General features: G+C 47.2%; 1 non-coding gene and 1 pseudogene across 1 annotated transcript; one reads left to right on the forward strand and one right to left on the reverse strand.

Annotated features, from left to right (window-relative positions):
• The first annotated feature begins 496 nt into the window (after positions 1–496).
• On the forward strand, positions 497–5,304 carry LOC143437427 (28S ribosomal RNA). The gene has a single exon (XR_013106910.1). It is a non-coding gene; the product is annotated as a 28S ribosomal RNA (ribosomal RNA).
• Positions 5,305–17,785: 12,481 nt separating this feature from the next.
• LOC143437307 (bcl-2-like protein 2 pseudogene) lies at positions 17,786–18,385 on the reverse strand (annotated as a pseudogene).
• Positions 18,386–22,330: the final 3,945 nt, after the last annotated feature.

Here is a 22,330-nt window from a genome sequence, read left to right on the forward strand (position 1 = left end):
GGGGGATTTCTGAGTTCCAGGACAGCCTGGTCTACAGAGTGAGTTACAGGACAGCCAGGGCTACACAGAGAAACCCTGTCTCAAAAAAACAAAACAAAACAAACAAACAAACAAACAAAAAACAAACCCAAAACCAAACCAAAACAAAAGAACAAAACATCCTGTTGCAGGATGATGCCCCAGGAAGGGAATTTATACTTGACATCCTATTGCCCCCCAGTTGCATTCCTGTTTTTTTTCCTGTGGCACCTACCTTCCTCGCCTCCCTCGCCCAGGGGTGCCAGCTCTGGTGTTGGCCATCGGGACACTGGTGTCCATGCGCCGACGCAAGCTCCCCTCGGTCCCGGCTCCCCCTCGGAACCTGGCTGTGTCGTGGGTCGCTCCACCCTGCAGGTCCTTGGGCCCCTCCACTCCCGACAGTCCCCCGGCTCTTTGCCCCCTCTTGATACCTCGCTCTCCCTTCCTGCATGCCCGGTCTTCTTCCACTCTCTGACCGCGACCTCAGATCAGACGTGGCGACCCACTGAATTTAAGCATATTAGTCAGTGGAGGAAAAGAAACTAACCAGGATTCCCTCAGTAGTGGCGAGTGAACAGGGAAGAGCCCAGCGCCGAGTCCCCACCGCGAGCACGGTGCGGGACATGTGGCATACGGAAGACCCACTCCCCGGTGTCGCTTATGGGGGGGGCAAGTCCTTCTGATTGAGGCCCAGCCTGTGGACGGTGTGAGGCCGATACCGGCCCCCGGTGCCCGGGCCCAGGTCTTCCCGGAGTCGGGTTGCTTGGGAATGCAGCCCAAAGCAGGTGGTAAACTCCATCTAAGGCAAGAGACACATAGTCAACAAGTACCGTAAGGGAAAGTTGAAAAGAACTTTGAAGAGAGAGTTCAAGAGGGTGTGAAACTGTTAAGAGGTAAACGGGTGGGGTACGCACAGTCCACCTGGAGGATTCAACCCGGCGGCGTGCATTCGGCCGTGCCAGCGGTCCCGGCGGATCTTTCCCGCTCCCGGTTCCTCCCGACCCCTTCGCGCGAGTAGTTCCTGCGTCCCGCCACCACCCTCATCCCCCGCTTCCCCTCTGGGGGAGTGTCGTTGGCGGGCGTGAGGTGTGGTGCGGGGGCGGGGGCGGCAGGGGACCACCCCTGGCTGGCGACTGGCCGCTACGGGGTGGACTTCCACCAAGGCAGTGCGCCTGGATCGGCTGCAGGACGGTTGGGAAGGTGGCTGGGGGGGGCGTACCACATGTGGGGGCACCGAATCACCCCTCCCCGAGTGTTACAGCACCCTGGCAGCAGCGCTCGCCGAATTTCGGGGCCAAAGAATCCAGATATCCGTCGCCGCGCTCTCCCCCTCCTCCTCCTCCATGTGGGGAGGAGGGGACCAGACCGCCCCTCCCATGGTGCGACCGCTCTCCCACCCCTCTTGGCTTTCCTCCCTCTCGGGGGCGGTGGTCCGGGGGGCTGGGCGGACTGTCCCAGTGCGCCCAGGGCGTTGTCGCGTCATCAGGCTCAAAGGGGACCCTGTGTCACGCGCTTTTTTATCGGAGCCCGAGCACTTGGGGTTGGCGGAGATGTCGGCCACCCACCCGACCCGTCTTGAAACACGGACCAAGTAGTCTAACGCATGTACTGTGTCGGAGGCTCGTCCGAAAGCCGCCGTGGCTCAATGAAGGTGAAGGGCCCCACCCGGGTCCCTGAGGTGGGATCCCAAGGCCTCTCCAGTCCGCGGAAGGCGCACCACCGGCCTGTCTTGCCTGCGGCACAGGGGGGGTGTGGAGCACAAGCGTATGCGTTAGGACACGAAAGATGGTGAACTATGCCTGGGCAGGGCGAAGCCAGAGGAAACTCTGGTGGAGGTCGGTAGCGGTCCTGACGTGCAAATCGGTCATCCGACCTGGGTAAAGGGGAGAAAGACTAATCGAACCATCTAGTAGCTGGTTCCCTCCAAAGTTTCCCTCAGGATAGCTGGCGCTCTAGCAGAAATTGAAATGCCTGCAGTTTTATCTGGTAAAGCGAATGATTAGATGTCTTGGGGCCGAAACGATCTCAACCTATTCTCAAACTTTAAATGGGTAAGAAGCCCGGCTCCCTGGCGTGGAGCCGGGCGTGGAATCCGAACACCGGGTTAAGGCGCCCGATGCCGACGCTCATCAGACCCCAGAAAAGGTGTTAGTTGATAAAGACAGCAGGACGGTGGCCATGGAAGTCGGAATCTGCTAAGGAGTGTGTAACAACTCACCTGCCGAATCAACTAGCCCCTGAAAATGGATGGCGCTGGAGCGTCGGGCCCATACCAGGCTGTCGCCGGCAGTTGGAATGGGACTGGAGTGGCCGCGGGCGCACGTCTCCCGGCGGGCATGGTGGGCGTTGCATGCCGCCACCCCTCGGGTCTTGCCCCCGAGGTGTTGGGCCCCTGGACGCTACGCCTCAACGAGTGGGGGGGGCCGCTGCGGTGAGCCTTGACGCCTAGGGCGCCGGCCCGGGTGGAGCCACCGCAGGTGCAGATCTTGGTGGTAATAGCAAATATTCAAACTAGAACGTTGAAGGCCAAAGTGGAGAAAGATTCCATGTGAACAGCAGTTGAACATGGGTCAGTCATTCCTGAGAGATGGGCGAGTGCCGTTCCGAAGGGACGGGCGATGGCCTCCATTGCCCTCGGCTGATCGAAAGGGAGTCGGGTTCAGATCCCCGAATCCGGAGTTGCAGAGACGGGTGCCGAGAGGCGTCCAGTACAGTAACGCGACAGATCCCGGAGAAGCCTGCGGGAGCCCCGGGGAGAGTTCTCTTTTCTTTGTGAAGGGCAGGGCGCCCTGGAATGGGTTCACCCCGAGAGAGGGGCCCGTGCCTTGGAAAGCATCGCGGTTCTGGCGGCGTCCAGTGAGCTCTCGCCGGCCCTTGACTATCTGGGGGAGAAGGTGTAAATCTCGCGCTGGGCCGTACCCATATCTGCAGCAGGTCTCCAAGGTGAACAGCCTCTGGCATGTTGGAACAATGTAGGTAAGGAAAGTCAGCAAGCTGGATCCATAACTTCGGGATAAGGATTGGCTCTAAGGGCTGGGTCAGTCAGGCTGGGGCAAGAAGCGGGGCTGGGCACGCCGCAGCTGGACGAGGCGCCACCGCCCTCTCCCATGCCTGGGGAGACCCCCTTCCCTTTCCTGGCCACCCAGGCCCACCCTCACCTCTCCCCAAGAGACCCCCATTGTTTCTCCCCCTCGCCGGGTGTGGGGGCCGGCGGGTTCAGCCCCTCGCAGGCTGGAGCAGGAGGAACCCATGGGTCCCCGTTCAGTTCGGGGGGGGGAGTCCCGGACACTCGGGGGGGGGGCAGCGGCGGCGACTCTGGATGAGAGCCGGCCCTTCCCATGGATCGTCCCAGCTGCAGCGGGCATTGCGCTTGTACCTGGGGAGACTGGCGGGTCACTGGCACACGGGGTTGGAGAGGTTCTGGAGTGGGACCCTGGGGCTTCTCTCATGGTCCCGGCGGCGCTGTGTGTCTTGCCCCCGCGACCCTCTGTGGGGAAAAAAGGCTTGGGGATCCCGCGGTTCTTCCTGCCATGCTGTGGGTAGTCGGCTGGGAACGCTCTGGGTTTCTCCAGCTGGAAGTTGGGCCCAGCTGTTCATTAACTAAAAGTCTCTCCCTGGCTCCTCACGGTTCCTCATAGCGGCGCAGGCCCAACACACGAAGAAGTCCTTGGGTTTCCAAAACTGGTTTATTCACATGGCGAATTGTGGATGGATCTGGATGCATACCCCTCAAACCCAGGATCGACCTGAGTTAAAAAGGGGAGGGGAGAAGGGGGGGAGGGGCTGGGGAGGAATGTTTAATCGGCTCCACCTCTGGCCTTCAGGTATGTAAATCTCTCTAGGGCCTGTTCACGCCCTCCACCTGTGTACATGACTGAAGGGTGGAGGTGAAATGGAGATTAGACCTTGTGTTAGGCCCAACAACCCTCCCCACGCCGGCACTTCCCCTGCTGGGTCCACTCCCCCGGGTCGCGGTTTTTCCCCGAGAGGCGCCTCACCTAGGCTGGCGCCTAGCAGCCGACTTAGAACTGGTGCGGGCCAGGGGAATCCGACTGTTTAATTAAAACAGAGCATCACAGAAGGCCCGCGGCGGTGTTGACACGATGTGATTTCTGCCTAGTGCTCTGATTGTCAAAGTGAAGAAATTCAATGATGTGCGGGTAAACGGCGGGAGTAACTATGACTCTCTTAAGGTAGCCAAATGCCTTGTCATCTAATTAGTGATGCGCATGAATGGATGAACATGATTCCCACTGTCCCTACCTACTATCCAGAGAAACCACAGCCAAGGGAACGGGCTTGGCGGAATCAGCGGGGAAAGAAGACCCTGTTGAGCTTGACTCTAGTCTGGCACCGTGAAGAGACATGATAGGTGTGGGATAAGTGGGAGGCCCTTGGCGTCCTGTTTCCGTTTTTCCACGAGGGGTTGGGGCAGGGGGTCCGCCGGCCTTGCAGGCCGCCGGTGAAATACCACTACTGTCATCGTTTTTTCACTGACCCGGTGAGGCGGGGGTGGGGGGAGACGAGCCTCGAGGGTCTCTTGCTTCTGACGCCAAGCGCCCGCCCGTCCGCGCTTGGGTGTCCTAAGGCGAGCTCAGGGAGGACGGAAACCTCCCATGGAGCAGAAGGGCAAAAGCTCACTTGATCTTGATTTTCAGTATGAATACAGACCGTGAAAGTGGGGCCTCACGATCCTTCTGACCTTTTGGGTTTTAAGCAGGAGGTGTCACAAAAGTTACCATAGGGATAATTGGCTTGTGGCAGCCAAGCGTTGATAGCGTCGCTTGTTGATCCTTCGATGTCGGCTCTTCCTATCATTGTGAAGCAGAATTCACCAAGCGTTGGATTGTTCACCCACTAATAGGGAACGTGAGCTGGGTTTAGACTGTCGTGAGACAGGTTAGTTTTACCCTACTGATGATGTGTTGTTGCCATGGTAATCCTACTCAGTAAGAGAGGAACCGCAGGTTCAGACATTTGGTGTATGTGCTTGGCTGAGGAGCCAATGGGGCGAAGCTACCATCTGTGGGATTATGACTGAACACCTCTAAGTCCCCCCATGGGTGTCGGGACTGGGGTCTGGTGTAGAGAGCCACTCATCCCAGGAAATGGGGTGCGGCCGGAAAGGGGGCCACCCTCTCATCAATCACGCTGATCACACGTTTGTGTGGAACCTGGCGCTAAACCATTCGTAGAAGACCTATTTCTGGGTCGGGGTTTTGTACGTAGCAGAGCAGCTCCCTCGCTGTGATCTATTGAAAGTCAGCCCTCAACACAAGGTTTTGTCTCTCGCGGGCCTCCCGACGCCCACTCGCACTCGCACTCGCGTGTGCAAGGCGGTCGATCGCTGACCCCGGTACCGCCGACCGGCCGGGGTCTCCACCAGTCTCTCCTCTTCCTTCTCGCCTCCTCCTACTCCCTCCTCTCCAAGGTGGTTCCAGCGTCGGTCGTTGCAGCCCAGCCCGCTGCCGCCGCTGCCGCCCACTCTCCTGGCCAAGCCGGGGGTGGGCAGCGAGTCGGTTGGCGGCGGCTGGCTGGTCCCCACGGTTGCCAGTGCAGCCGATGGGGGTATCTTGGTCCCCACCGAAGGCCTCTCGGAGGGCGTGGAAGGGGGAGGTCATGGGAAAGGGGGGGTTGCAAAGGGCGATCTCGGTCTCGCCCTTTGCCGCCGGTGCCAGACAGGACCCCCGTCCTCCCCTGTGCTCGCTTCCCCGTCCCTGCGGTTCGGGTCCCCTCCCGCGCCAGTCTCCGTGTCGCGTTCCTGGGACGCTCGCAGGGACAGTGGAGAGAAAGGGGATTCCTTTGCCGCCCAGGCTTTTGAGGAAGCGAGTCCATCTGGGTCGCTGCATTGGCGGGCTCTCTGGTAGAGGGAGTTTCGCTCTCTCATCCTAGCTTTCCTGTTCCTCACTTCCGCACGCGCCTGGCGCCGCTACGGGCGTCTCGGGGATGAGCGGGATAAGTTTCGGGAGGCAAGGCTGGAGAGGGTCCAGTGCCTACATATACATATATGTATATATATATATATATATATATATATATATATATATATATGTATGTATGTATGTATGTATGTATATATATGTATGTATGTCTGTGTCTCTGTCTCCCCGTCCCCCTTTTTGCGGGTCCCCTTTTATTGAGCTGGTTTTTTGTTTGTTTGTTTGTTTGTTTGTTTTAAATTATATTGTGAGGTAGCCCAGTTGCCTTGTTTCACAGAGTATTATTGTTCAACAGAGTATTATATGTATGTGTGTGTATTACATATAATATGTATGTAGAAAACATATAATTTTAAAAACACATATACACACATTTTTCTTTTTCTTTAATTATCTTATTATAATTTATATGATTTCCTTAATTATCAGGTCGGCCAGTTGTTCTATAACAAATACCAAGTGTCACACCAGTATTCCTGTGTATATGTGTATAAAATTTAAAAAGACATATGTTTGTATGTGGTCTCGACTCTTTAAATCAAATATGTGAGGTACTTGCTTGATGTTTCACTTTTCTAGGGCTCACAAAAGAGATCAAACAGCAGAGAGGATTCTCTCTCCTCTCCTCTCTCTCCTTTCCTCTCCTCTCCTCTTCTCTCTCCTCTCCTCTCTCTATCTCTCTATCCTCTCCTCTTTCTCCTCTCTCCTCTCCTCTTCTCCCTATCCTCTCTCTCATCTCCTCTTCTCTCTATACTCTCTTTCTATCATCTATCTATCTATCTATCTATCTATCTATCTATCTTTCTCTCCTCTCCTCTTCTCCCTCTCCTCTCTCTCTCATCTCCTCTTCTCTCTATCCTCTCTTTCTATCATCTATCTATCTATCTATCTATCTCTTTCTCTCCTCTCCTCTTCTCCCTCTCCTGTCTCCTCTTCTCTCTTTCCTCTTCTCTCCTCTTCTCTCTGTCCCCCCTCTCGTCTCCTCTCTCTCTCTCTCTCTCCCTCTCCCTCTACCTCTCTCTCTCCCTCTCCCTCTACCTCTCCCTCTCCCTCTCCCTCTCCCCCCCTCTCTCTCAGATAAGAAGTTTGACTGGTCCCTCACTCTGGCCTACTATTTTTGGGGGATCAATTTTGGGACACTGTCTCCCTGTCTGTTTTGCTATCTTTATTTTGTAGCCTTAGCTGTCTTATTTGTGTCTCTGTAAGCCTCCACTGATGGTTGCTGTGTGGGACTCTCACACACATACACACACACACACACACACACACACACACACACGCCCCACAGTGAGGAGTCTGGGGCAATCATGGAGGAGAAGGTGGTAGGCACTGCATTGGGAAACATTGTCTGAGAGATTTGCGGAAGATGCTAATGAACCAGTGGGTTTCAATGTCAAGCCTTGTTCCCTAAAACTTAGACATGTTCTAACAAAGCCTTTTTGCAATTTTATTTATTTATTTATTTATTTTTCCTTCCTTCTACTTGTTTTCACTCTGTAGCCCAAGCTTCCTAGCTATCAGCCTTTTTGGAATGAATATGAGCTTGCTTTGCTTTGCTTCTGCTTCTGCTTCTGCTTCTGCTTCTGCTTCTGCTTCACTTCACCACGATTCCTTTAACAGAAGAACTTAACAGACAGATTTGTGGTTTTGCTTGCTTGCTTAACATGGTTTCCCTTTCTTTCCATGCAGGGTTCTCTGACTGCCCTTTGGAAACCCGTTGAGAGGCCAGAACCAACCCCCCCAAACCCCCCCGCCCCCGCAGAAAGCTGCAAGATGACTGCATGACAGCTCCTTTAGGAGGAATTCCTTTCCAAGGCATGGATCATCCCAGCATGGAAAGATTGCCCTCCTTCGCTCCCTCCCTCCCTCCCATTTTCCCTCTTCCATCATACACTCAATAAAATAAATAAATGAATAAAGTTTCCAGTTTATTTCTTCATTTACGCTGCCTAAATTCTCCCCCAATGCCTCCAACTGCCCCCACCCCCACCATCACAAAGTTCCAGGATAACCTAGGTCCTTGGAAAGGCTAATGGCACTCCAACTGATAACACACCCTGATAAGAGACAGAGGAAGACACTCTCTGATCCAGCCTGCCATGCCCTGCCAGCTCAGGGACTTTTCAGGCCAAGGATCTGGGCTTTATTTACATAACCTGGTATTTCTAATATTGTTTATTATGATTTACACATGAGTGAGTACACCATAGCTGCTGTCTTCAGACACACACCAGAAGAGTGAATCAGGTCCTGTGACAGAGCAGTACCCTTAACTACTCAGCTATCTCTCCAACAGGGAAATGGAGCCTAGGCCTGTGTATTAGGAAATTACAACCATTAGGCATCTGTATCCCCTCCTAATTTATTTATTTATTTATTTATTTATTTATTTATTCATTCATCCATTCATTCATTTGTTCTTTATTTCAACACCAACCAAAGTTTGGATCTTAATGAAGGAAGCAAGCACACCCACCCTTCAGGATGGATGAATTTGGAACGCTTACCCTACAGGGTTTACCTGAAGCTTAAAGGAATGACTGTCCAGGACTGTGCTGAGGGGGGGGTATATAGATAGATATAGATATATAGATATAGATGACATAGATATTGACATAGACATTGACATAGATATAGATATATGGATGATGGTGTCACAGAACTATATAGGTGGTTCCCCTTTTTCTTAACCCCGGTAGCACAACTGGGACAGAATTACACACCAACCTAGCTGGAAGTGGTTGGATATTCAGACAAGGAACAATTGCAGTCGCTATGGTTTTGCTGCCAGAGGTTTTTGGTGGTGGTGACGATGATGGTGGTGGGGTTTTTGGGGGTTTTGTTTTGTTTTTTGTTGGAGGGGGCTTATGGTAGAAAGAAACTGTATTTTCTACACTGTATTCCGATCAGAGTTTCCCATCCCAAAGCTCCTCCTAGATTCTTCTTCCTCATCCACACAATTCTACCCTGGTCCTGTAGTTGTCATTTGGAGATGACTTCAATGCGAGTGACTTTGGACTTGTCTCCATTTTACCTTCTGAGAACTGGGTTTTCAAACAACAACAACATTTAAAGAGTGCAACAACTGACTACTGACTACACACAAAGATGCTGTTGGCTCCTCTTTGGAGATAATACTGTGTGTGTGAAACTTCCTAAACAAACCAAAGTTTAATTCAAACTACACAAAAGGGACACTGTAGCAAATTACCATTGCTTGGGTATATAGAAAGCAGTTTTTCCTTTCCTTTCTTTTCTTTCTCTTCTGTTTTTTAGAAATTCAGCTGGTCCTGGTGGTGCATACACCCTCCCTTAATTCCAGCACTACTCATTAAATACAAGTTTTTGTCTCACAAACCAGCTCTAATTAAATGTTACAATCTCTCTCTCTCTCTCTCTCTCTCTCTCTCTCTCTCTCTCTCCTCTCTGTTCCCTGTCTCTCCTCTCTCTTCTCTCTCTCTTCTCTCTCTTCTCTTTCTCTCTTCTCTCTCCTCTATTTCTCTTCTTTCTCTTTCTCCTCTCCTCTCTCCTCTCTCACTCCTCTCTCTTCTCTCTCTCTCCTCTCCTCCTCTCTCTTCTCTCACTCTTCTCTCTCTCCTCTCTCCTCTCTCCTCTCTCCTCTCTCCTCTCTCCTCTCTCCTCTCTCCTCTCTCCTCTCTCCTCTCTCCTCTCTCTCTCCTCTCCTCTCACTCTTCTCTCTCTCTCCCCTCCTCCTTCCTGGGATCAATCTAAACAATGGACTATTTTGTGTAAGCTTAAGTAGCTCCTAGCTCAATATTTCAAAACAAATGCTTCTTGTGATTCACATTTCATTTTAAGGGTACTTTCTAGATCAGAAGACCTTCCTCAGAAAAGCTTCCTTACCATTCTCCACGAATACATTGGATTTCATCCTCGAAAGAGGGCATTAAATTCCAATGGTAGGTGGTTGAGAGCCACCATCTGGTTGCTGGGAACTGAACTCAGGACCTCTGGAAAAGCAATCAGTGCTCTTAACCACTGAGCCATCTCTCCAGCAGCCCCACCCAAGTCTAATTTTTAAAAGACAGAGATGTGAGGAAAATCAGAGGGCTCAGTGGGAGTAAGCCTGTGTCATATGGTATGGGTGCCAACAAAAAGGATTTATCTTACTCAAGGTTACATGTGGCATGAGGACGGAAATGAGGGCGGGGCGGACAACCACATGATTAGTGAAGAAAGTAAACTATAGCCTGTGATACAATTCTCCCTCATCCTCTCTGTCCCTCTCAGACATGAATAAATATTGAAATTAAGCTAAATGGACAATGACAGGAAGCCAGGTGGGGTCCTGGAGGAAGGCAGGCCCGATCTAGGTACTAATTTCCAGGTCTATGTGCAGAAGCCCCTGACTCAGCTTAAAAAAAAATGAAAAGGAAAATAAGACATGCGATTAACTTACAATAAACTGAACAGAATTTTTAAAAACACACTTAAAAAAAGAGGGAGGGGGAGGCAGTAGTGGGCTAGCCTGGCTTATAGAGAAGGGTCAAACACTGTTCTGCCATTGCCTCCTCAGTTGAACACACACACAGGGAAGACAGAGAGACAGAGAGAGACACACAGAGAGACAGAGAGAGAGAGAGAGAGAGAGAGAGAGAGAGAGAGAGAGAGAGAGAGAGAGAGAGAGAGAGAGAGAGAGAGAGAGAGACAGAGAGAGAGAGAGAATGGGGAGAGAAAGAATAAAAAAATCAGGGGATCGAGGGCAGGGTGGGGGCTGGGACCTACTCGGCCTGCTCTGCCTGCACAGGCTCATGCTGCCACCTACTGTCCAGCCAGCCAACCTTCCTTTAGTCTGTCTTCCCAACCACCAGCCAGCCATCAGTATCATGGAAATTCTCATCTGAGACCTGGAGAGTGAAAAAGTCCAAAAGAGTCAAGTCCAACAAGCAAGCACCTTAGAGCCTCCATAGCATCCAGTGCTGCAGTTGTAACTAATGTCTCCTTCAAAGTCTACTACAGAGACATGCCTGAAGGATGTTGAAATTGTTTCAAATGTACATGTGTCCTCTGAGGGGAATCCACTTTTTTTTCTGTTTTTTTTAAAGTTGTTCCAAAAATGCTGAGGGACACCACACTCTGTGTGTGTGTGTGTGTGTGTGTGTGTGTGTGTGTTCTGAAGGGCATTTTTTTCTGTTTTTTGTTTGTTTGGTTTTTTTGGTTTTTCGAGACAGGGTTTCTTTGTGTAGCCCTGGCTGTCCTGGAACTCACTCTGTAGACCAGGCTGGCCTCGACCTCAGAAATCAGCCTGCCTCTGCCTCCCGAGTGCTGGGACTAAAGGCATGCATGACCACTGCCCGGCTTTTTTCTTTCTCTCTCTCTCTCTCTCTCTCTCTCTCTCTCTCTCTCTCTCTCTCTCTCTCTCTTTTTCATAATATATCTCTAACAGGCTGGTTTCACTCCATGTAAGCCAATCTTTCTGGCAGATGTCTCACAACTTTGTCACCTCCAACATCTTGGAGTCCGTAGAGTGACCTAGGCTTCACTTTACCTCTCAGGGTCTTCATGCAGGGACTCAGGATTAGGGTTGGCCCTGAGGTCTTTTGGGGTTCATGCTTGTGATTTTCCCAAGAAAGGATCTTATGTTCTTTCTTGCTTGAGAAAGGGTACATACACAGCATAAAACATTTGGTTTTGTAAAAGATGTCAGGAGAGGGCCATATTCTCAGTCTGGAAAGGTTATCACTTAATTAACCGCTTTGTTTTTGCTGTCTCTTCTACCAGTTCTATCTACTCTTCCTGGGTCTAATCTCTGCTGTGGTTGAGTAGTTTGTCTTGTGGGTTGGTGAAGATATCTGGAAATTTTAATTTATGTATAGTTTTATCTATGCAATTCCTGTCTGAAAACTTATCTACTGTGATGGTTTGAATAGGAATGGCCCACATAGGTTCATGTGTTTGAATGCTTGTCCCATAGGGAGCTGCACTATGAGGAGGTGTGGCCTTGTTGGAGTATGTGTGGCCATGTTGGAGGAAGTGTGTCACTGTGGAGTTGTGCCTTGAGGTTTTAATAGATGTTCAAGCTATGCCCATTGTGGACACTGTCTCCTAGTGCTGCTTATAGATCAAGATGTAGAACTCTCGCTGGGCCGTGGTGGCTCACACCTTTAATCCCAGCACTTGGGAGGCAGAAGCAGGCAGCTTTCTGAGTTTGAGGCCAGCCTGGTCTACAGAGTGAGTTCCAGGACAGCCAGGGCTACACAGAGAAACCCTGTCCTTAATTCTCTATAGCACCTTACTCAAATGGGAGGAAGTGAAGGAGGAAAAGATTGCAGTATTTACTATTTTAATTTTCATTATTTGGTCTTATTATTTGGTGTCTTTGTTTTCCTATGGTGTTTGGTTTAGGACTTAGTGGTGCTTTCTGATTCTTTTATTAGTAGTGAGGGGCTGAATGCACAAAGCCCCTTGGCTTTTGTGGTTGTGAACCCTCTGGGTCCTCTGGGTCTTTTGTCTGGGCTATAGCCTGCAGCATGTGTATTGATCACCTGGGTACAGTCCAGTGCAGCATCCCTCCAAGATAGAGCCAAGTACAGCAGGGGGAACCACTGGCTCTATCACCTTGTTGGGACAGAATCAAGGTGAGACTTGAACATGACCTCCAGCAGTCACTGGAGTCCAGGGATCCAGTGATGGCATGGGGAGAGTGATAGTGAGTGAGTGAGAAAGTGGGACAGAAAAAGAGGGGCCTGATCCAGGGCCTGTTTAATTGAGAGCTGGCCAACCCAACCCAAGGGCCACATTTGCCTTAAGCACCTGCAGTCCTGCAGGACTGTAAGACTGTTTCCTTTGATGTGTTTCTCTCCCAGGAAGCCTATTGGCAAGCTCGCATGTGGGCGGGGGTGGGGTGTGTGTGTGTGTTTCCTTTTATCAGGTCAGTGTGGCATAGGTTAAAGACTTAGGTTTTGAAGCTAAAGAGATCCAGCTCAGTCTTGGCTTCATGTATTTGAATGATCTCTTTAACCACTGAACCCCAGTTACTCCATTTGCAAAGTGGCAAGACTAATACTTCCTCAAGTATTCTATGAAGTTTAAAAACTAGCACGGTCCTCAGACACATAGTAGGTAAGATCACAGAGGACCAGCTGGACCTTGGCCCAAACCCCTCCACTCTCAGGCCTCCTTTCCCATTCTGTGCATCAGATCTGAGCTGGCAGACACTGGCAGGAAGACTTGCTGTCCAGGATGCATCCATGCCTGAATGGTAAGTCACTGGCTGCATCCCTGCCTGCACTGTGATTATAGGGTACTGAGAGAGCTGCACCCCCTGATAAAAGTGAGGCACCAAAAGGAACCAGAGCTTTTTGTTCTCTGAGCCATTCTATTGTGTCTCTCTCATCTCCCCCACTCCCCTCCTCTATCTCAATAAATAAATAAATGAATAAATAAATAAATAAATAAATAAAAGTAATGGAAGAGATGAAGGGCTCTCAGCACCAGATCACAACATGGGCTCCATGTGTTGGCAGCTTTCCAGTGCCTGCACAGAATTCCCTCCTTTTGCTTTCCTCAGTTCAACCTAATTAAGATAAATTGGAGTGCATCCCAAGAAACAGAGTTTCCTGCATCCCTGCCACCCATCAGAGCCCTCCCTCAGTGCAGTCTGTGAACACTCTCCCTGTCTGATGCTTCCCTCAGAAGAGAACCACCGAAGTGACCACCCCATTGTCCACTGCTATGGTCAGAGTCTCTTTCCCCAAGCATCTCTTGGGTCATGTCATACTGCCACCCTGGAACCTTCAGAGGGTCCCTGTTACTTGATTTCAGGCTCCTCAATGTAGAACAAGGCTCTTCAGAATTTCACCTTGGCCTGTCTTTGCCTCATAGACATATGTTTCCAAGTAGCAGCCAAGTCTCTGTTTCTTGCATGGGTCTGTAAATTACCTGTCTTTGTGCCTTTAGTCACATGGCCCATTAGCTTGTCAAGCCTTTATCCTAGTGGGATTAGAACCATTCTGCAGGGATTAGTTGAAGTGCCAACTCTTCCAAAAACTGCATCTTGTCAGGGAACATGCTCCTGCCTCACCTGGCACACAACAGATTCAGAATTAATGTTGAATTTGCTCACAGACCCTCCTGTGTCACTGTGAGGGCCTGCGGAACTTAAAGTAACAGTATGAGCTGTCCGCCTTGCATGTGGGGAGCCTACCTGAGGCATGGTGGAACAGCTGCTTGGCCCTAACCACTGGAGTAGACATCACTTGGGTGGTGGTTCTTCTTGGTTCAGAGTAGGTAATGGGGTATCAAAGTGGCTGGAGGCATGTAACTGGTGTCAGGGGGTTCAGAGGGCTTGTCTTCTCTGAACCTTTTGAGGAACACATCAATCCTCACCTCAGCTCTCCCACTGTAGCTCAGTGGAGGCTTTCAGGCTTGGCATCCTGTTTGGCCTCCTCCCTGGCACTTTCTGCTGGTCCATGTTAGCCATATAGGGCCTCATTGCAGCCTAAATGAAGAAAGCAAGTGAAGTGCAGAGTTAGGACAAGGGACACCTATCCTACATCCCAGTGGAAGAGCCAGGGCATCTGGGGTCTCTGCTGATCAGGGAATAACCTTCAGCCTAGCTATCCCCTCTAAGAAAATCAAGATGGTAGCTAAGGGAAACCACTTCCAGGCCTGCCTGCCTTCACTTACTGATGCAGAAAAATGTGCAGACCCCCTGCCGCTGCCCTCCCCCCCCCACATACATGTAGAGTTCTGTTCTTGGCTGTGGAAATGTGGCAGGGAACCAGACAGATACACCTTTGCCCTTCTGAAGGTGGTTTCTAGTCGGTTGACATCATAAACAGTTTCTGTAGTAAAAAGACATGTTCCCTTGTGTTTGGGGAATAAGTGGGTTGGAGGAAGCAGAAGGTGGTGAGAGTGTGCTGGGGACATCCCAGAGAAGAGACATCTGAATGACAGTTAAGAGGCAGGCGAATTGGCGGTGTGGAGATCTGAGGAAAGAATACTCAGGTAGACTGAACACCTAGGCTGAATTCAGGCTCTGAGGTAAGAGAACAGAATGGGTCCTGGCCAGAGTGAGGAGGGTGGAAAGGGAGGGAGGAAGAGATGGATGGATTTTTGTAAGAACTTCATCTTTTACTCTGTGGGCCGTGGGAACCTGTAGGGATTATTTGTTGTTTTGTTTTTTGTTTGTTTGTGGGTTTTGTTTTTTTTTTTTTGGTTTTTCAAGACAGGGTTTCTCTGTGTAGCCCTGGCTGTCTGGAACTCACTCTGTAGACCAGGCTGGCCTCAAACCCAGAAATCCACCTGCCTCTGCCTCCCAAGTGCTGGGATAAAAGGTGTGTGCTATCCATTATTGATCATTATTGGTTATCAATCAGTATTGATTATTATTATTATTATTTTTTTTTTTTTGGTTTTTTCGAGACAGGGTTTCTCTGTATAGCCCTGGCTGTCCTGGAACTCACTCTGTAGACCAGGCTGGCCTCGAACTCAGAAATCTGCCTGCCTCTGCCTCCTGAGTGCTGGGATTAAAGGCGTGCGCCACCACCGCCCAGCTTATCAATCAGTATTGATAATTATTGATTACTGTTTATTCATTATAGATCGGCATTGATTATTATTATTATTATTATTTTCTAACTACAGCCAACCAGCATCAATGGTCTCAGTCATCCCTTCTATTCTTTCCTCTAAAAGCAGAGTCACAAGGACAAAGCTGCTGAGTTCCTCTGCTGCTGGGGCCCAAACATCGCCCCTTCTATTACATCATCACCAGCTTTCTAGTTTTCAACACCTTCACTGCCTTAGCTCTGCTGTCCTTGAACTTGCTCTGTAGATGAATCTTGAACTCAGATCTACATGGCTCTGTCTCCTGAATGTTGAGTAATACGTGTGTAACACTCTGCCCATTCTGCCCATATCTAAACTTTTCATTACCTAAACTTGTTCTGTACCAGGATGACTTGAATCAGACATCTGCTTGATGTTCATCTCCTGGGATTTAAGTTGTATACCACCATGCCTGGACCTAAGTATATCCTATATTTTTTTAGATTTTAAATTGAAATCCCTGTAAAGTAATCACAATCTGTCAATTCTCAATTTGACATGTACTTTTATCCTCTTATGTACACATAAAAACAATAACCAGTTAATAATAATGCCTAACATTATACAGTTCTCATCCATATAACGTTACATCCATATGTTTAGGTGGATGGAATCTTGCCATAATATCACCATTTCTTTAATTCCATTGTGTGTCTTTGATCATAGGATTTAGCTTCATTCAACTTCCTGGTGAGATTTTCTCTTTGAAGCTAACATTTCATATTTTTCCTTTCTAACATTACTAAGCATGATCAAAACAACCACCATGAGAGTAAGCACAGGCCAAAAGCTATGCTTGGCTTTCCTGAGACTTCCTTTGTCAATGCAGTTATCAAAATAAACCTGTTTACCTTCAGATGAGAGCAAAACAGAGCAGCATTCTTCAGCAAAACATTATAAAAATTCTATGCAAAGTTCAAACCACCCTTAGGTCATATGTGTTCTATTGGATGGCCCATGAAGTTCCACTTAATGCATGTACAAATCCAAAGTCTAAAAATCCACATTGCATCCAACAAAAGCATGGTCAGGCCTACCAATTAGAATACTTAAGTCTGGGGTACCAACTTCTGTCTTAGAATTTCCATTGCTAAGAAGAGACACTGTGACCAAGGCAACTGTTTTAAAGGCAAATAGTTAATTCAGTCTGTCTTACACTTTCAAATGTTTAGTCCAATGTCAGCATGCAGGCAGCCATGATGCTGGAGAAGGAGCTGAGAGTTCTGCATCTTCATGAGAAGGCATCCAAGAAGACACTGTCTTCCAGCCAAGTGGTAGGAGGGTCTGTTTTGTACTGGCCTGAGCTCCAGAGACCACAACCATAGAAATTCACTTCCTTCAAAAAGGTAACATCTACTCCCACAAGACACATCTCTTAATATTGCCACTTTTTAGGGTCAAGAATATTTAAATCACCACGGTTTACTTCAACTATGAATTCTTTCATGCATTTAAATATTAGGACGTGCAGAGGCTTTAACATGTTAATTACTTTCAGATAGTTTCTATCTCATATGTGTTCATTTCTGTATTCAGAAACCACTGTGGCATGTAAACGATTTCCCAACTTTAGAACAATCAAAAGGTTTCTGCTCAGTTTGTTTTCTTTTATGTCTTTGGAGACTACAGAGATATGCACAGGCTTTACCACATTCATTACATCTGTAAGGTTTTCTCTAAAGCGTGTGTTCCTGTGAGTCTGTGGAGAATACAGTGACATGCAAAGGCTTTATCACATTGACTACATTCATAAATTTCACTCTGCACATTTTCTTTTGTGTATTCAGAGATGACTGTGTCCTGGAAAGGCTTTACCACATTCATGACATTCAGTTTCTCTCCAGTATATGTTCTTTTATGTAATGGGTGATGACTGTGCAGTGCAAGGGCTTAGCACCTTGATGACACTGAGTCACTCTCTTGAATGTGTTCTATTGTGTAGTCACAGATAAAAGAGTATTGTCAGTTTTTCCCCAGTGATTACATTAATGAGGATTCTCTCCAGTGTAATTTCTTTGTGTATGTGTAAAAAACTATGACATGCAAAGGCTTTACCACATTGTTAATATTCCATCAGGTTTTTAATCATAAAAACTTAACTATTAATAGGCCCGCTCCCACCCCACTTCTAACGTAAATTTTTAGAAATTTTAAACTTCAGTATCATCATAACTTTCGTTTTCCTGACCTAAAGTTCGATATCGATGGGGTAACACTAAAATCTGAACAGCTCTTACCCTTTCTCTAACAAAAGTTCACCAGCCTGGATGAAGAAAAACCAATGTAAGAAAGACCCCTACAGATATCAGGGCCCCCAGTGTCACGGCCCCCGTCAGTATTGTCTTTACTGACATCCAGTTTCCTTCCTGTAGACACCATGTCTTTTTCAGGGCCCTGTTCGTGTACAGGGCTGTGAACTCCGTCCAGCCGCCATTGTTGTGGATCCAGTCAGCCAGGTGTATTTCTAGATAGGCCACCATCCAATCCTGTATCTGCCTCACCAATGGCTCTAAGTTTTTGTCGATACTCTCAGCACACAGGGCCGCCCCAAAGACAAAGAATGCCACAAGACAGCCCCAATTGGGGCCTCCTTGGAATAGTTCCTCGGAAACCTGGATGAAGTATTCTTGGGCTGAGCCTGGGGTCACATGTAGTTGAGCAACCAGGTCAGAGAGGGTGCGCCAGAAGCGGGTCTCAAATTCATCTCCAGCCGCCCGCATGGCTTGGTGTAGTGGGTCGGCTGTTGGGCCTTCTCCTGGGCCAGCTCCTCGGACATAACCCTTCTGCCTTAGCTTGTAGCCTACAAAGTCGGCCACTAGAGCCCGTGTATCTGGGGTTGAGTCTGGGGTCGTCATCAGGTGCGTTCAGCTGGGTTCCAAATTTCCAGCTCAGTGATGTCAGACTGCGTTTCCTGCTTGGAACTGGTGCTCAGGCCTCTGGTCTCATATGTTGAGCCACCTAGAACGCTTTCATGTGGGCAAACATGGATTTGGAAAGAACAATATTAGGATTGAGTGCCCTGAAGAAAAAAGAAAATAGAAAAAAAAAAGAAAGAAAAACAAGGGAAAAAAAGAAAGAAAAAAGAAAAAAAGAAAGAGAAAATAAATAGAACAAAAGAAAAAAGAAAGAAAAATAGAAAAAAGAAAAAATGAAAAAAGGGGAAAAAAGAATAAAAAAAGAAAAAAGAGAAAAAAGGAATAAAAAAAAAGAAATAAAAAAAGAAAAGAAGAAAAGGATTGAGTGCCCCCCTGTCTCAGTGAGCAGTGGCAGCTCCCACACAGGATTTAACCAGTCCCTGGGGTGTTCTGAACCTGGAATGAGGCAAAGGGAAGGAGTACTGTCTAATCACTCCCACCAGTCTCCAAGGCCAAGTCAGTCCAGGTCTCTGTTAGAGTTCTATTCATTTTCTCTACCTGTCCTAAAATCTAGGGCCTAAATGCACAATTTCTAATTCATCCCCAGCTGGGAGGCCAGTTCCTGACTTACCTGGGCAACAAAGACGGGTCCATTATCGGGTCCTATTATCTTATTAGGTATTGCATACCAGGGAAAGTTTTTTCTAAGATATTAGAAATATAAAATCTAAAATTAAAAATAAAATATAAAATTTAAAATATTATTATACTTATACTTTATATTTCTATTTTATTTTTATATTATTTTATATTTTACTTTTTATTTTATATTTTATACTTTATATTTTATATTTGATATATTTTATATTTTATTTTATTTTTGTACTTTGAATTTAAATTTTATATTTTACATTTCATATTTTATTATATATTTTGATTTTTAAACTTTATTTTATACTTTATATTTTACTTTATTTTATTAATTTATATTTTAAAATTGTATTTATATTATATTTTATATTTATGTTTTATATTTTACATTTTATTTTATTATATATTTTAAATTTTAAACTTTATTTTATACTTTATATTTTATTTTATTTATTTTATTTTTAATTTATATTTTAAATTTGTCCTGCCAGGACTGAGTTAGCATCAGTGATGCCTTCTTCAGTTGGTCCCTATTACCTGCTATGTTGGTCATGAACTAAACACCTGAAAGTGTAAGACAGACCCAACTATTTGCCTTTAAAACAGGAAGTTCATAAGAAGAACATGAGAGTTAACTAACCTGGGCCCTAGGAGACTCTCAGAGACTGAGTCACCCACCAAAGAGTATACACAGGATGGACAGAGGTCCCCAGTATTATATGTACTCTATGTGCTACTCAGTCTTCACATGTGTTCTCCAACAACTGGAATGGGGGATGTCCCTTAAGGTGTTGCCTGTCTGTCCACACTGTTCCCCATACTTGGCTGGTGTGTCTGACCTCAGTAGGAGAGGATGTGCTTAACCCTGCAGAGACTTGACATGCCATGACTGGGGGATACTCAAGTGGCCCCCAACCCTCCCTGGGGAGAAAAAAAGGAGTCAGGGATGAGGTACTATGGAAGATGGAATGAGGAGGGGGTAGTAACTGAGATATAAGGAAATATATAAATAAATGGGAAAAGTAAACAATACATATAAATAAAATAAAAATATACAAATCAGCATATTAGTTTTAAATTTTACCCTACTCAATGTCTCAGGGCATAAGCCAAAGTAGGCAAGATTTTTGACAAAAGTATCACACAAATGACCTCTAACTAAAGTTTTCTCAGAGTCTATTTTCCACTGAACAAGCACGACCTCAACTACCTTTGGCTGCACTACTGTCAACACCCCAAGCTTCCATGTCCTATGAGAACAACTGATTAAGATCCATGTACAGCTCTCTATGATTTTGCCATCTCAATTTGTGATATTCTCCACATTCCTTCAAAAGGGAACATAGATTCTGTCCAGCAGCATAATCACATCTGGATACCATTTTGTTGTTGTTGTTGTTCTAACTTGTTACTCTGCTGCTGTGATTGAATGCTCTGAGCAACAGCATCTCAGGTAATAAGTGGCTGTTGTACATGGTTCTGTCAGATCACAGTCCATCATTTTGGGAGTTTCGATTAGAAACTGAAAGCAAAAAGCATGGACAAACACTGTCTCCTGGCTTGCTCTCTTGCTTGGTCACTGTCTCATGCTCAGCCTGCTCTCTCATCCATCCCAGGACCACTTGCTTAGGGATATTGCCACCCTCAGTGGAAGAGCCTTCCTAATGAATCATCAACACTATCTCTCACAGACATAGAAACCAGCCATTCAGATGAGGGCACACCCTCGATTAAGGATCTCTCAGATGACTGTAGATCTGAAATGCTGAGAACTTAAGACAACTATGTCACAGACACAAAAATGAGGAAGTCGTTATAAAACAAATCCAATGATTTAACCATATCAATTACAGGAGCTCCTGCCACCCTATGAGGGACTTGGAGTTGTGGCTGAGCCAGGACAAAATAGGGAGGGCATCTGGTTCAGAGCAGGGAAGGATACACTGGAATGGGGAGCTCAGAGGCTGTGCTGACCTGGGGTGAGGTGTCTTTAACCCTGGGTTCCCAGGCCAGTGCTACCAAAGATGTGGCTAAAACAGCTGGAAGGTGGATAGAGAAGCAGATTGCCCCACAGACCTGGAAATGGCCTCCCCAAAGGACAGGATCTCTGGTCCAAGGAAGATATGCTAACTCTGTTGGAATGAAGAACAATCTTCCAGCTAATGACAACTCCAAAACTACAGAGTCACATATAGACTGAGCAGAGGGTAGAATGAAAGGGGAGGGAAAATGAGGTCTTTGTTCTTTCCACCCTGTAAAACAAGGTAGAAAGAAAGTGATTGTGCCCTGGATGCTGTCTTGAAGAGTTTTCTGTCATGGACTAGTCAATGGGTATTAGTTTTGTTGGTAAGAAGGATTTAACCGAAGGTGAGGGGTCATTAACTAAAGCAACTGGAATGGAAACAGTCTCATTTCCTCAGTCACAGAATAATAAAGTGCTACACATATAACAGACAGCCACAAGGGGGCGGTAAAGGCTACCCAGCAGATTCCTCCACTTGTACAGAGGAGAAAATGAAAACAGGATGCCATAGGCCAGCCTTGTCTACAGAATGAGTTCCAGGACAGCCTGGGCTACACAGAGAAACCCTGTCTCGAAAAACAAAAACAAACAAACAAACAAATAAACAAAAAAGACAATAAAAATAAATCATTTAAAAAAAAAGAAGAAGAAAGAAAGAAAACAGGATGGCAGCAGGTGTGAGCCCTGTAGCAGGGTTCGAAGTCTGCTCTAACCTTCCCAAAAATTTAGACCAGAGGCACACTGTCCTGAATACCAGTCTTTGGACCATCTTTGAAGCACTTTGGGGCTATGACTCTCCAGTGTATCCACTGTAGCAGGGTTTCACATTCAATTTAGTCATCTCCCTCCACATATACTCAAGAAAAACCTGAAAACCAAGGCACACAGACACAAATCTAGCAGGCAAGCCACTGACCCAAAAACAACAATGGTGCATGCTAACAAACAGCCTTTCAATTCTTTGTTTGGGAGTCCTGAGGATCTTGGGTCAATACACTAAGATGTTATGTCCAACTCACAGAGACCCCAAAGACCAACAAGGAGCCCATTGCAATGCAAACACAGGGAGGTCTTTATTATGAGTTCTGTAATAAAAATTCTCACCAGTCAGCCTCACATGAGATGAAAACTGAGAGACCAAGTCTAGGGGTGCTGTGTATTTATTGTAGTTACAGAAAGATTGAGACATTAACATACAGGTCATCAATTTAATATTTTCAAAACTACATGTCCAGCATAATCTGCAGGAACCAATCAAGGGGGCAAAACCA

Source organism: Arvicanthis niloticus, chromosome Y (genome assembly GCF_011762505.2).
Source record: "Arvicanthis niloticus isolate mArvNil1 chromosome Y, mArvNil1.pat.X, whole genome shotgun sequence".
Taxonomy (NCBI): Eukaryota; Metazoa; Chordata; class Mammalia; order Rodentia; family Muridae; genus Arvicanthis; species Arvicanthis niloticus.